This window comes from Gopherus flavomarginatus, chromosome 7 (genome assembly GCF_025201925.1).
Source record: "Gopherus flavomarginatus isolate rGopFla2 chromosome 7, rGopFla2.mat.asm, whole genome shotgun sequence".
In the NCBI taxonomy this organism is placed as follows: Eukaryota; Metazoa; Chordata; order Testudines; family Testudinidae; genus Gopherus; species Gopherus flavomarginatus.
Genome location: NC_066623.1, coordinates 26,721,823 through 26,735,076, shown reverse-complemented (window position 1 = coordinate 26,735,076; position 13,254 = coordinate 26,721,823).

Here is a 13,254-nt window from a genome sequence, read left to right as displayed (position 1 = left end):
CTTCAGGACACATGTATGCACCGGATATTCAGCTGGTGTAAATAGGTATAGTTCAATTGATTTCAGTGAAGCTAACCAATTTACATCAGCTGAGGAAGTGTCCTATAGAGTTGAAGGTGGAATATTTTCCATTATAATTCTGTTAATTGCCATAAGGCAGAATTCTTGATTTTCTTTATTCAAATTTACAACCAAGTGTTTTTAGTGAGGGATGTGTGGTATCTATTACTTGTGTCAAGTATTTTTTATTCCTAAGGGCATTTTTAAACCTAATACTGTCTATAAACCCATCAAAGATGTTATTCATTCATTTTGAGGACTGCATCCTTGATTTGTTCACCTATTTCAGCATTTTAAAGAACTAAATAAAACTACAAAGGGGAAGTGAAGTCTTTGAGAACAGTCCTCTCACCTCCTATGTGCTTTAACTGCAGAACTTTTCAAAGGAGCACCCCTGGGGCTTTTATCACTAAGTAGAGATTTAGATTCTTTCAGACATATTTCAGGGGATCTTCTGTTATCTGCAATGGCTTGGCCTTTTAAGAGGTGGCAGATATAACTATTGTGATGTGATATAGAATTCATTCTAGCAGTTAGATATCTTGCAGGTTTGGCTGATTCCAACTTCTGACCGTATTAATAAGATACATAGGATTTCTCCCAGACAGACCTGAAAGCTTCACAGATTAGTCCCAATGATATTAACGCAGACCTCCACTTAGCCCATATTTTAAAAATCTGTGTTGCCTGAAGATTATTCCCTGAATATCTTTTTGTCTAGAGGACTACTGCACCTTATCTTCTAGCCAGCTTGAAATTGATGGCAAAACTCTCCTCTCCTATTTCCAGTGCGGATCTCTATTGCATATTCTGCACGTGGAATGAGTACAAAATTAGCAGTAGGAAATGGAATGGAGGGACCATCCCAGGAAAATTTTTACACTCATTAAATTTGCTGAAATATGCTCTTTGCTTAAAGAAGCTATTTCAAATTGGAGATAGCGTAGCTCAGCTGTAATTCTTCCTGTAGAGCACACATGCTGCCATATGTTTAATGGGTGCTGTGCTCTGCCATGTGAAGCACAATGTCAATACTAAATGCAGTAGAGCCTTCTTTACTCTGCCACATGATACCTGATCACCTGATTTCTGGATACAGATTGGTAAAACTCTTGCAAACTTTCCACCCAAGCTTACTTGCCCATAATCACACCTTAAGCCTATTTATCACTTATCATGATGAAGTACATGATCTTTTTGTTGTTATTTTTACAAAGGTGTACTACAGTAGCTGATTACTGTACATTACTTAGATGTATATTTTTTGATGTAATCAGCATGCAGATTAAATTATGTCTAGTTAATGCTTCTGTAGCAGAGTCCCTCAGCCAATAAAGCTACAGATAAATGAAAACAGCAGAGAGGATCACAGTCTTGCATTTTCAAGGTCAAGGTGTCAAAGTTTTGGCACCAATTCATTAAAAGAAAAAAGTGTGACCAGGAAGGAGAGATAGCAGTGCCGGTATGTCCTAATAATATCCATTAGAAGGGATTTTTCTCAATGTGAAATATATTAACTGAATTTTATCTGATAATCCTCACAAGCAAATGTTAAACAGAAAACATCTGCTTGTTATCAGTATAGCTAAATGGGGGAAATGGCATCTCTCTTTAAATATTTACGTCAACAAAGCTGTAGCATACTGCCCTTTGTCAGAATCAAATAGTATTCTGGAAAGGTGTCTAGAAGTGTCACTGATGTTCCATCTGTTCAGGAGATTTACGTACTCCTCCATGCTATGCTGATACTAGCCAATGTGCATTTAGTTTGGGCACTTTATGTGGTTTACAATCTTGGTTGTTGTGTCACATTCAGAAGTTTTACCTTTGAAGGACCCAGCTTTTAAACATGACATTAGAACCACAGAAAGACCGAGAACTGAATCAGTGGGCTGAGTGTATTCCAGGCTGACTTAATCTGGTACCAATAAACAAGGCTTCCTTCCAGATAAAGGCTTACAGGACCCCAATAAGACATTTAAACCTAGGTACACTAACATTTTGTAACCCATAACTGAGTTTTATGATAATCTCTTGCTGAATACAAAGCAAGACTCAACAGTCATGTTCCAGAATCACACCTGTATTTGAGTTTTTAGAGTTTTTATCAATTTTGTGTACAGAATAGGAAGGGAGTGCAATTCAACAGGATATAGGGGGAAGTTTAACAAAAAAAATATCACTAAGTGTTTCTGCCAGCTCAATTTAGTTTGCACAGTTTTCAGACTCAGCAGTGCCATGCATTAATGAGTTCACTATGTAATCCATGCTCATTCCTGTGGCATGGTCTGATTCTTCGCTCCCCACCTGAGGGAAAATTCCCATTGAAGTCAACAAATTTAACTGGAAAAGGAGGTATTGAAGGTACAGCAGCAGAGGAGACCGGCTTGTTATTGGGGACCTTCATCTCATTAAGAAAGAAAGCTTCTTGACCAGATAGTATGGGGGCTGAGAAGTTATATGAAGTAGGAAGAGGAAAGCATTTCCCTAATCTGAGTAGGGGCTCAGTGCCATGCTTCTGCTTTGCTTCTGAAACCCAATGTCATGTCTCGTTTTACTTTTATAGGCATGTAAAAATTGTTTGACTTGCAAAGGCTTTGCAGATTCCATGAACGTGGCAGGATGTATGTGCTCACAATAAATCAACACGGTTTGTCAAGACTCAAAAGTAGCAAACAGCTGTGTTTTATTGTTTTAATTGAAAAAAATATGCAAGAACTGACCAGTTTTAAAATGCATGGGAATATATTGTGACAAACAATCTTGCATTAGCAGAAGGATGAAAAAGATGAAAAGGCCTTTTCCTTGTCTAATTACTAGGACACTAGCAGCTCCACTGAAGCTTGTGAGATTCTTACAATTTATCCTCTGGGTTGTTTTTGCACTGTGTGCCTCAATGTGTCCATTATGCAAATAGAGTGCAAGTCAAAACACCTATTCACTTGCCATTATTAACTGCACTGAATTGATGAGATACTGAAAGTCATGGAAGAACTGGAAACAGTGGAACTTCAGAGACACAAAGAAAGGGATTCTGTCCCCCATTATGGTCCCTGTGTGGTGCTCTAGCAACTTATAAGAGATGTAAAAGACCCTCAAGGGTCCAGGGATGAATTATCCTGGCAAAGGAACTATGGCTACTATAAATACAACACAGCATATCACCCAGGGAGTCAGAGTCATAGAGCGGTGAAAAGGATAGAAAAGCACTTTCTAGGTAGACTTCTGAGAAACTTTCACAACAAAAACTAAATCAGGCAGATCTGGGTTTCATTGCAAATCTGAAACCCAAGATAGATTCACCACCACTTAATAAAATATGTTTGTGTTCCCTCACTAAATTAGCATAATTCTGAGAATCTGATTTGATGTGAATACCCTTGAATGTGAACTTTAACTTTGCTTTCCACAAATATTCTGCAATATTTGCTTTTAATTCACTATTTCAGTAAACTTTCCTGCCAGCAACTTCATTCACAGAAATATTTATAGGAAAAGAATTCAAAAAAGGGTGAATCACAATGAATTAGTTTGAAAATTTAAAACAACATAGTATATTTCTATTTAATCTCCGATTACTGAAAACTCCCTGATAATTTCAGGCATCTGCCTTGATAATAATTTGAAATTTCCCTACTAGTTCAAAACACAGAATAGTTTAAACCTTAATGTTTGTTTCCCCCACACTCTAGTTGCATGTGCATCTGCACTTCTCCTTGATTCCCGGTCTAGGAACAGAAATGCCACAATACTAAAGAGGATTAAGGGCACTTAGATTTAAATACATTTTAAAAAGGGGTGTATTCCAAGGAGAATGCAATATGAAAACCTTATCAAATAGAAAACCTTATCAAATAGAAAACCTTATCAAATAGAAAACCTTATCAAAGTTCCAGGGCACACAGGTGCACAACTCCCAAGAACAATGGGAACTGGTGCATACTTACACCAGTTCTTGCCTTGTGTTGCATGGGTGCACTGAGGAGAGACGTTTGAGCTGAGAGCCTGTTTCTGCTGTGCAAATAGCTGGGCAGGATCTCTGCACTGGGCTCAGGAGAGATCTCTACCCTGTACAAAGCATTGTGGACAAAGTTTATTTGCCAAAAATGCATTTTTGGGTTGACCAAAACTATTTGTGATTTTGGTAAAAAGTTTTGACTGAAAATAACGGGGGACGGTAGATTCCAAAAGAGTGAAAATGTTTCATTTTGATATTTTGTAAACAAAATATTTTGATTTTTCATTTTGAAATTTAGCTAAATTTATTCTTTTAAAAACGAAGGGAACACACCAAAACATTTTAGTTTTAGGTTAAATGATCTGTTTCATTCAACCCAAAATTTTGTTTTTGTTTTTGTGAGGGGGAAAAAAAGAAAACTTGTTGTTTTTGGCCAACTACAAACAATTTTGTTTTCTGATTGTTTGGTTCAGCCACCAAACAAATATGAATTATTCATTTAGCTTTACTAAGAAGGGGATTTAGCTTCCGCACCAGTCAGTGCTCCATGAGAGCTGTGGCTGTCCTCAGTCAGCTAAAGCAGATATTGTGTTCGGTAGTACATCCATAGAGCACTGATCTAAATAATATTGAGTTCTACCTTGAGTGCAGGGGACTGGACTAGATGACCTCTTGAGCTCTCTTCCAGTCCTACAGTTATATGATTCTATGTGCCTCAAGTAGTTAAATCCAGTTAAAGTCTGGATTTCATGGGCTATATAAGAGGAATTTTGAGCCATTATACAGTTTTTCCATGACTTATGTTTTCAAACTTGCTATTTTAAAAAGTCAATTTTTATAATTGCCAGCCCTACGTACTTAAAGAAAGCCATAGTCTTCCTGTTCTTTTGTCTTTACCATTAAGCAAGACTTTTCAAATCAAAACTCAGCAGATAATACAGTTTGTTGCTTGTGGCATAATAGGACCCATAGCCAGATCCAAGAGTTAAAAAGTTTTCTAGGACAGCAAAATACACAGCTAATACACAACAGAAACAGAGATACAACACAATACATTGCCGTTCTTATCGTGAATCTCTCTCAATCTTTCCCATCCCCATCTAACCAGTTACATATTTGACCAGAACGTCACTTTCATTTTCTAAGCAGCACATTGAAAATGTTCACTAGTGCAATTCTTTTAGGAATCAATAATTCATACAGGTATTGTATGTGGTAAAATGTTAAGATTATTTGGCACTAGATGTATCTGTTAAAATATAAGACAAACATCAACATTAAAATATTTTGCTGCCTTATTCATAACCTGTTAGATACATTTGTGGATATTAGGTGCTATCCACATCTAGTATTATGAACATTTCTTTTAGGTGGGAGTTTTTTTTTGTTTTATTGGGATGGGAAGTGGGCAGAAAACTATTTCTTACTTAATTTTCTGTGTTTGATCATATGATCATAGATGGATTTGGGTAGGCAAGAGGTATCTCCAGAAAGCATAATACATATATTACTTCTCGTAACATTCAGCGGGTGCAATTTCTTAGTCCCTTGGCCTGTTCTAGTAGACCTATGAAGTGAATGTTATAGTAAGACAAGAATGGAAGTGAGGGGGAGGTTGAGAAATCAATTCAAAAGTTTGGGTTTTTTTTTCACTTTTGTATTTCGACTAACACACTTTAGTGTTACTATCTACAGGGCTGGAAAAGCAGAAGGCAGTTTTGCCCAGAGGCTGACAAGCTGAACACACTTTCAGCTGAAGGTGCTTACCAGTTATGTAGAACTACTCAAAGATTCTCATCTATTCAAGGGTCTGAGGTATGGAAATATTTCATCATTTCTCCAATATCCAGTTAGTACTCCAGGCAGTTTAAACCAGAGGAGAAACAAGCTGTTAATTGGCAATTCAAAATCTGCTGCTAAGGCCTTTGTTAGAAAGATGGAAAGTAAATATAAAAGGAACCAATATTTACATATTTGTTACCTATATACTTTGGGCACACAGTACAGATGCATATGGAATACATGGTGGTGTGATTTGTTTCTAAAACTATTTCCACCGTCCAGCAGTGTATTTACTTTTCAGATCATACTGTCCCTCTCCAATATCTGGTAAAGGATTAATGAAAAGTATTCCCTTTCTAATAATAAGTGAATAGTGTGGGGAAAGAGAGAACATGTTGTTTGTTTTACAAGTCTGGCAATCAACTGAAGCTATAGCTGGCATATCATCATCATCGTTCTATGGTACAACTCCATTAGTGTATTGCCAATCATATGACTACAAGACATTCCTCCCTTTCAAAACAATAGAGTAATCCTGTCCAGCGACTTTAGCTGAAATCCCTCAGTATGCTCTGTGAGGCATGAGATGCCACAGCATCAGCTATTATATGTTCAGGATAAAGAAGAGAAAAGAAAATCAAACACTGGCAAGACACTATTTCTTAGGTGTGCTCTGGATTTGTCCACTACTTGATCCTCTTAAAAACAAAATTAAAAAACAATCAACTAACAAGTGGCATGATTTACAGATGGGTCAACTTCTCTTAGCAGAGGAGTCTTGAACTTGCATCACACCTATGACCATTACAAAATAAATTAGAGTATTCTGCAGTAATAATCCATATCACTTCATTGTCCCTATTGTACGCTATAGAGTGAATTGGAGAACAGACTATAGAATAATATTTTTTTTAAATCAGGGCCCACACCAGTTCAGAAAAAAACATGATGTCCAGAAGAATTCCAATAGTTCTGTGCCTGCTGTAAAAACCTTTACATTCCTCACTAAGCTGAAGGCTCATACTGCCATGGTGAATCTTGTGAGTCATCCTGGTGAACCCTCTCTAGAGGATGAATGTATCTTAAAAAGAAACCCTCAAATGGCAGAAAATTTGCCAGCTCTGAATGATTTATTCACTCGAGCTAGCCAGAGGCCTAAGTGATTGCTGCAACTCTTACTTTATCAGAGCAAGACAGACAGTTTGGGAGAATTTTATTTTACTTTTTTTAAACCCAGAAATAATGCTATTTCAGCTGCCTTTTTTGTTTTCTTTTCCAAAATTTCTCCACCAACTAATTAAGCACTGTCCAGATTCACTATCTTAGAAAGAGAGAGAGAGAGAGAAACAAGAAAGTGTGTCGGGTATGTTCTTCCAATCTCTTGCATTTACACCTTTATTTACTGGCAGCAAAGCCATCAAACTATTGCCATCTGAAAGGCTCAGTATGTGTATCCCCTGCAAAATTCATTGTACCAATGTAATGTATTATCCAAGATTCCTTTATCTGCTCCTATTTTACTTCCTGATTTCAAATGTTTTGGCTCCATACAGATAGTGCTGGTATTTATCCACTGTCAATGGACTCTGAAGAGTGTTTGAAAGCTTTTAGAAAAGACAGTCCTGCCAAAGCAGGACATTGATCCAAATGCTTTTGTACTTAGCTGACATATTCAACCTCTCTCTGTAAGAGCAAATTGGAGAATAGGGCATATAACAGCTCCTGTTCTTTTGCAGATTTATTCACTACATGCTAAAATTAATATTTTTTTCTGGGTAAAATTCCCTTGAATCCCACTTTTTAATGTGTAAATGGAAATCTGCAGTGTCATGTGCAGGTTGCAGATGTTAGCACGTATGGTAGCAGGTAATTATCAAAACAATGAGATACAGGGGATATCAGACCTGGTCGAAAAGTAAAAACACATTTACAATTTCAGAGAGATAATGAGCTAGGTGAACAGTGCTAGAGGGTGTCAATCAGTGCAGTGGTAAACCGAAAAAGGAACATTCATCCTCTTTCTATGGTTGCTATCAGTACATGGCTCATCTTGAAATTATCACTTTTGCTAAAGACTCTATGATTTTTATTTCATCATCACAGTAAACTATTCAAATTCATTCCTTTTAAAATTCCTTTTGAAATCCAAACATTTTGTATCTTTGTCCTTAGAAAGAAATCACAATCCAGTTTTACATAAACAATTTGTTCTAACATAGTTCTTTGCCTTTAATAATCTCAAAGCTGTTTATAGACAGTCATCACACAGCATCTCCACAAGGTAGGTGATTACTTTACTATAATTACTATACATATGTGTGAAGAAAAATACTATAGGGCAAGGTCCTCAACTCATGTAAATAGGCATAGATCCACTGACTTCACTGGAGACACACTGATTTACAGCAGCTGAGAATCCCAAACAGGGAAATGTAATCCCTTTCATGAAGTCATTAGAAGAGCCAGACAATAGAAGAGTAAGAGTAAGATTTGACTCCCAATCCACTGCTTCAACCATCCGATCATTCATGTTTCCATAAGGACTTCTCCAATACCCTACACACATGCCTTTCAAATAATGTTGTGTTTCACAATTGCATGATTCTGAGATCTCTTTTAATATGTGGATATACGTTGGGATTTTCAAAAATACTCAACATTGGCCTAACTGCACCCATTCACATCACAGGTAAAACTTCCACTGGCTTCTATAGGAACAGAGTTAGGCCACTGCTCAAATACTTTTGAAAACCAAACTTATGTTTCACCAAAGTTAAGTGGAATTATGCAAATGTATGCAGGGGAAAATAGAAGCCTCCTTTAACAGAACTAATCTACTAAATTATTTATTTATTTATTTATTTATTAGCTAAACACCACAGATTTCAGTTGGTTGAAAACTAGTATACCCAAAGTAAACTGCAAAGAAAAAGAAAACATCTTGTGATCTTTTTTGTCTCTATGACATATGGAATTCAGGTTCCTGAAGAAGTGAAAGATGAGCAATTGAGGGTGGAAGAGATTTTTTGGTTAAATTGTTCAAAACTCCCAGATTATTTGTTTTTTTCTTAATATCTATTTGACTTCAATGACTAACTGATACTTTGGAGAACGGAAGCCTTTGTTGAAGATTCAGTCTTCTTCTCCCCATCCCCTATGAGAAAAACTACACCCTCTGAGACTACCTACAAAGGCAGTAAAGACCAGAGTGGACATTTCTAATGTTTTTAAGGTACAATCAGCAGGAAAAAAAAACACACTATAAAACAACTTTGAGGCCTTTTATCTATAATAAAGAAGCAATAAATGAAATAAGTATAGGGCAGAAGCACCACTCAATGGTTAACCCTTTTTTCAGTCATTATCATCTATTATTCTTATAGTAGCACTTACAGGCTCCAGTCAGGATGTGCATAGTACTGAGTATATGCACAGTAAGACAGCCTCTGCCCTGAAGGGTATGCTTGTGTTCATTTTGGATAAAATGTGGTTTGCAGGGTGCTTATGCATAGGGAAGCATGCTGAGGCTCAACCACCCTAGGAACATTCTAGAGAAGACCGGGAGAAGGGAGAGGTGAGCTCAGCATGTGGAATGGAGAACTATGAGCATGTGATAAATCTATATATGGAAAGGTTAACTCTTATTGGTTAGAGGTACTTGTTATGTAACTTGTTATGTAAGTGCTATGTGCTATAAAATAGCAAGGGGAGGGGCTCCTTGCTGGAGGTACTCTGCCTGATTTTTTGTACCAGGGGCTTCCTTTTGTACATATTGAATAATGCCTTGTTGAATTGAATTGAATCGCATTGAATTGAATCACATTGAATTGAATTGAATCTCATCACTGTGAATCAAAGTCCCTTGTTTCTACCCAGCATCAGGCTCATTGGGAACCACAAAATCCCAACAGCCCCAAAGAGCTTAACATCAAAATAGACAAGACAGACAAATTTAATAGTAGTATCTTCATTTATCCGATAGAGAGCTGAGGCACGTAAAGATTAAGTGACTTTCCTAATGCCATACAGGAAGTCTGTGGCACATATAAAAACTGAATCTACATGTTTTGAGTTCCAGTCCAGTGTCTCAATCACAAAACCATCCCTGAAGAGCCTCAAAAATATCTTCCACCCAGTAGAATTATGGTGTTGCAAACAAAACAGGATTTTACCAGAGCTGGTCAAAATGTGTGTGAACTTTTTCTACCAAAAATTACAATTTAATGACAGACATTATGGGGCGGGGGGAGTGAATCTCAGTGGAAAATTTCTATTTTCCTACAGGATATTTTGAAACAAAATATTTTTTTCTTCATTTGACTTTAAATATAGCTTTGTTTCAGTTTTTCCATTTAAAAAAATTGAACAAAATGACATTTTATGTCAGCATTAAGGTTGCCACATGTTCCAGTTGTCCCAGGATCATCCCTTTAAGGTATCTGTCTCAGGAAATCTGCAAGGGTGCTCAGTACACACTGTCAGCTGTCTAGTTTCATGCACTCGGGATCATCCTAGATACATTGTTTTTTGTAACTCAGAGGTGGCAAGCCTAGTCAACATTGATTCAAAATGATCGTTTTTGTTTTGCTTCAACTTAACATGTCACTTCATTATTTTTAAAATTTTAAACCAAATATCTGAAATGAAATGACAAGACAAAACACAAAACCACACACCACTGAAATGCCATTTTAAGTTGAAATGAAATTAACATTTTTATTTTGTTCCCAAACATTAATCTGAAATGAAAATTTACATTTTCCACCAGGAAAACATAAATTTTGGGGTTTAAAAAAAAAAAACCAAACACTTTTTTGGTTCCAGATTTCTTACTGGAAAAATTGGTTTTCCAATCAACTCTAGTTTTTAGTGAGAGTTGTGCTTAAGGATTCTTGATCACAGACCCCTCTAGAGCAGAATTGACGTGTTAGCAGGACAAGGGGGAAACTTGCACCATTGTGGTCTGTGCTATATTTGTTAGAGGACTTTAGTCCCCCAAAATGACAATGTATTAACTTTCATGAGAACTACAATTCACATACATACAAATTATATGTAATGCACTGTGCAAATATTGGAGTTTCCTGCTGAAGGGAAACGCTAAGCACTGATTACACATTTTGAGGAAATATAATTGAATTCTTTTTTGCTGCCAAATTGATAAATTCACTTAGTACTTCTAACAAGAAACAAAGTGATGTTTGATGCTTTTTCTCTTGTGCTGCAGAGCGAATTGCAAATAAATCAGGCCTTAATACTGAAACTTGGTCTATAATGGAATTTTCTATATATCTCCACTATCGTGTCTACTTCATTTTTATAAGAACATTTTTTTTCCTTTCTAAAGTAATTGCTTATGCAGTAAACACATAGTCCTCTGTGTGAATGGATGCATAATGTAGTGATATAGAACCAGTTGCAAGGCAGCTGTGGGATTTCAATCACATAAGTAAACAAACAATGGAGAGATCACTAGTAGTGAAGTGATGGGAGATATTAGAATGGTCAGAGGTCTAGCTAGGAGATGACTCAGATATCGTTACATTGAAGGGTGTAGCAATTCTAGCATTCCCTGGTTTCTTAAAGCATCCAAAATCTGGAAGAACAACCTTTTTCATGGAAAAACTTCCATTTAGGATCTCAGAAACCAGAAAGCACAAAGATATATGGGCATGTTTCTAAGAACTATGACTTTTGAATCTCAATGAGGTTAGGTTGCTGTAGTTTGAGCTTTGGACAAAAGCTCGCGATTATTTAAAACACACACACACTCACACACACACACACATATACACACAAGCCAAGTCATCCATGCTGAAGTATTAGCAGAGATGTGACAGTCAAAAAGATCTGCTTTACTAGCAAGCTGGGTTTTTGTTTTTTATCCCCCGAGAAAGCTTCTCAAGCATTATTAGTATCAATAGAGAAACTGAAAGCTCAATGAGGGAGACTTCTCTCTGGGTGTGCATGCTGTTATCATTCTGTGATGTTGCAAAAGCAGGATTATGATTTTATCACATGGAAAAACAAGGGGAGAAAATGGATTACGAAAAGAGCTGTGGAAAAAAACCCTCCTGGCGAGCAAGCTCACTAATGAAAAGCTGTTGATCTTAATTAAGTCAGTGGAGGAATTAAATGGGTGGGGGGAGAAAGAGGGACAACATAGACAAGGTCCTAATTCCATTTTTATACCTAAAACACGGTCTATAGCATTCGCTCACAGAGAGCACTGGCACCACTCCTGCCTCACCTGTCTCCACAGCTCTGCACTCTCTTTCCTCCTTTTGTTATGAACTCAGAAAATGTACATGCCGCAGCTCTTAACTACAGTGATGCTAAAACTAATGGTAACAAATACCTGACCATAAATGATCACCATGCAAATGTACCAGGAGTGCATCTGTCTGTTATGAACCATTATCACAACTTTCACAGTTCCCTTTTCATCAGCTCTCACAAGACTATGTAGCCAGTGCGCTCAACTGCAAAGCACATAGCTCTTCAATCCATTACAATTTAAAGGAAAAGAAAAAAAAAACTCTCGCCCTCTCACCTTTAATTGCCCCTTAAAAATAACTAATAAGCTTCCCAGGAGGAAGAATTTCTGTAAATGGTGGTTTAATAAATATCATCTATTTCATATGTAGCAAAGAATCCTGAAGTAAGATGAATGACATTGATCAATTAAAAGAGAAATAGGGACATTTTCAAGAGAGCCTAACGTGACTCTAGGAACACAAGTCCATTGAAAGTCAACCCTTTAATGATTTATAAAAGTGTCCATCAACTTGGCACCTGGGTGCCTTAGCTTAGACCATTTAAGTGTACCATAATGAACAGCAACAAATAACTTATTACTAATGTTAAAAATGCCTCAAAGACATACATTTGCTCCCTGCTGCTAAAATCTTGTAATTGTCAAAGGCCCTTATTAACTGCTGGTGGAGGCCTTAAGTAGCAACCTTATCAGATTTGGACTTGCAGACAGAGCAGGGTAATTCATAGGGTCAATGGCCAGTGCTCAGGGCGAAAGATTTTATCTCTATGGCTGTATTGCGGGTTTCTTTTGGCATGTTTTGGGGGTTGGGGTGGGGCGGAGAATGTTAATGTTGAAACATCAACCCTTATTTATCAATAAGTACTTCAAAACCACACAAAGGTGTTCTGGTCATTACATATGATGTTAATACCCACAAAACAGGATCCAGGATATAGGTTAGAGAAAAACCCAAACTTTAAACTCCCACCTTCACAACCGGCTCATTTAATGGCAAGTCTGAATGATCCCCAGTAATGATGCAGGGTTAAGCACTTGCAAAGCCCTTTACTGGGTTTGATTAGTCCTGCTGGAGGGGGCATTATATCCCCAGTTTACAGATAGCATTACAGTACTGATTCAAAGAAATAAAATGAAGCCCAAATCTACAGAGGGAGCCATTTTAAGAGCTGGGTTT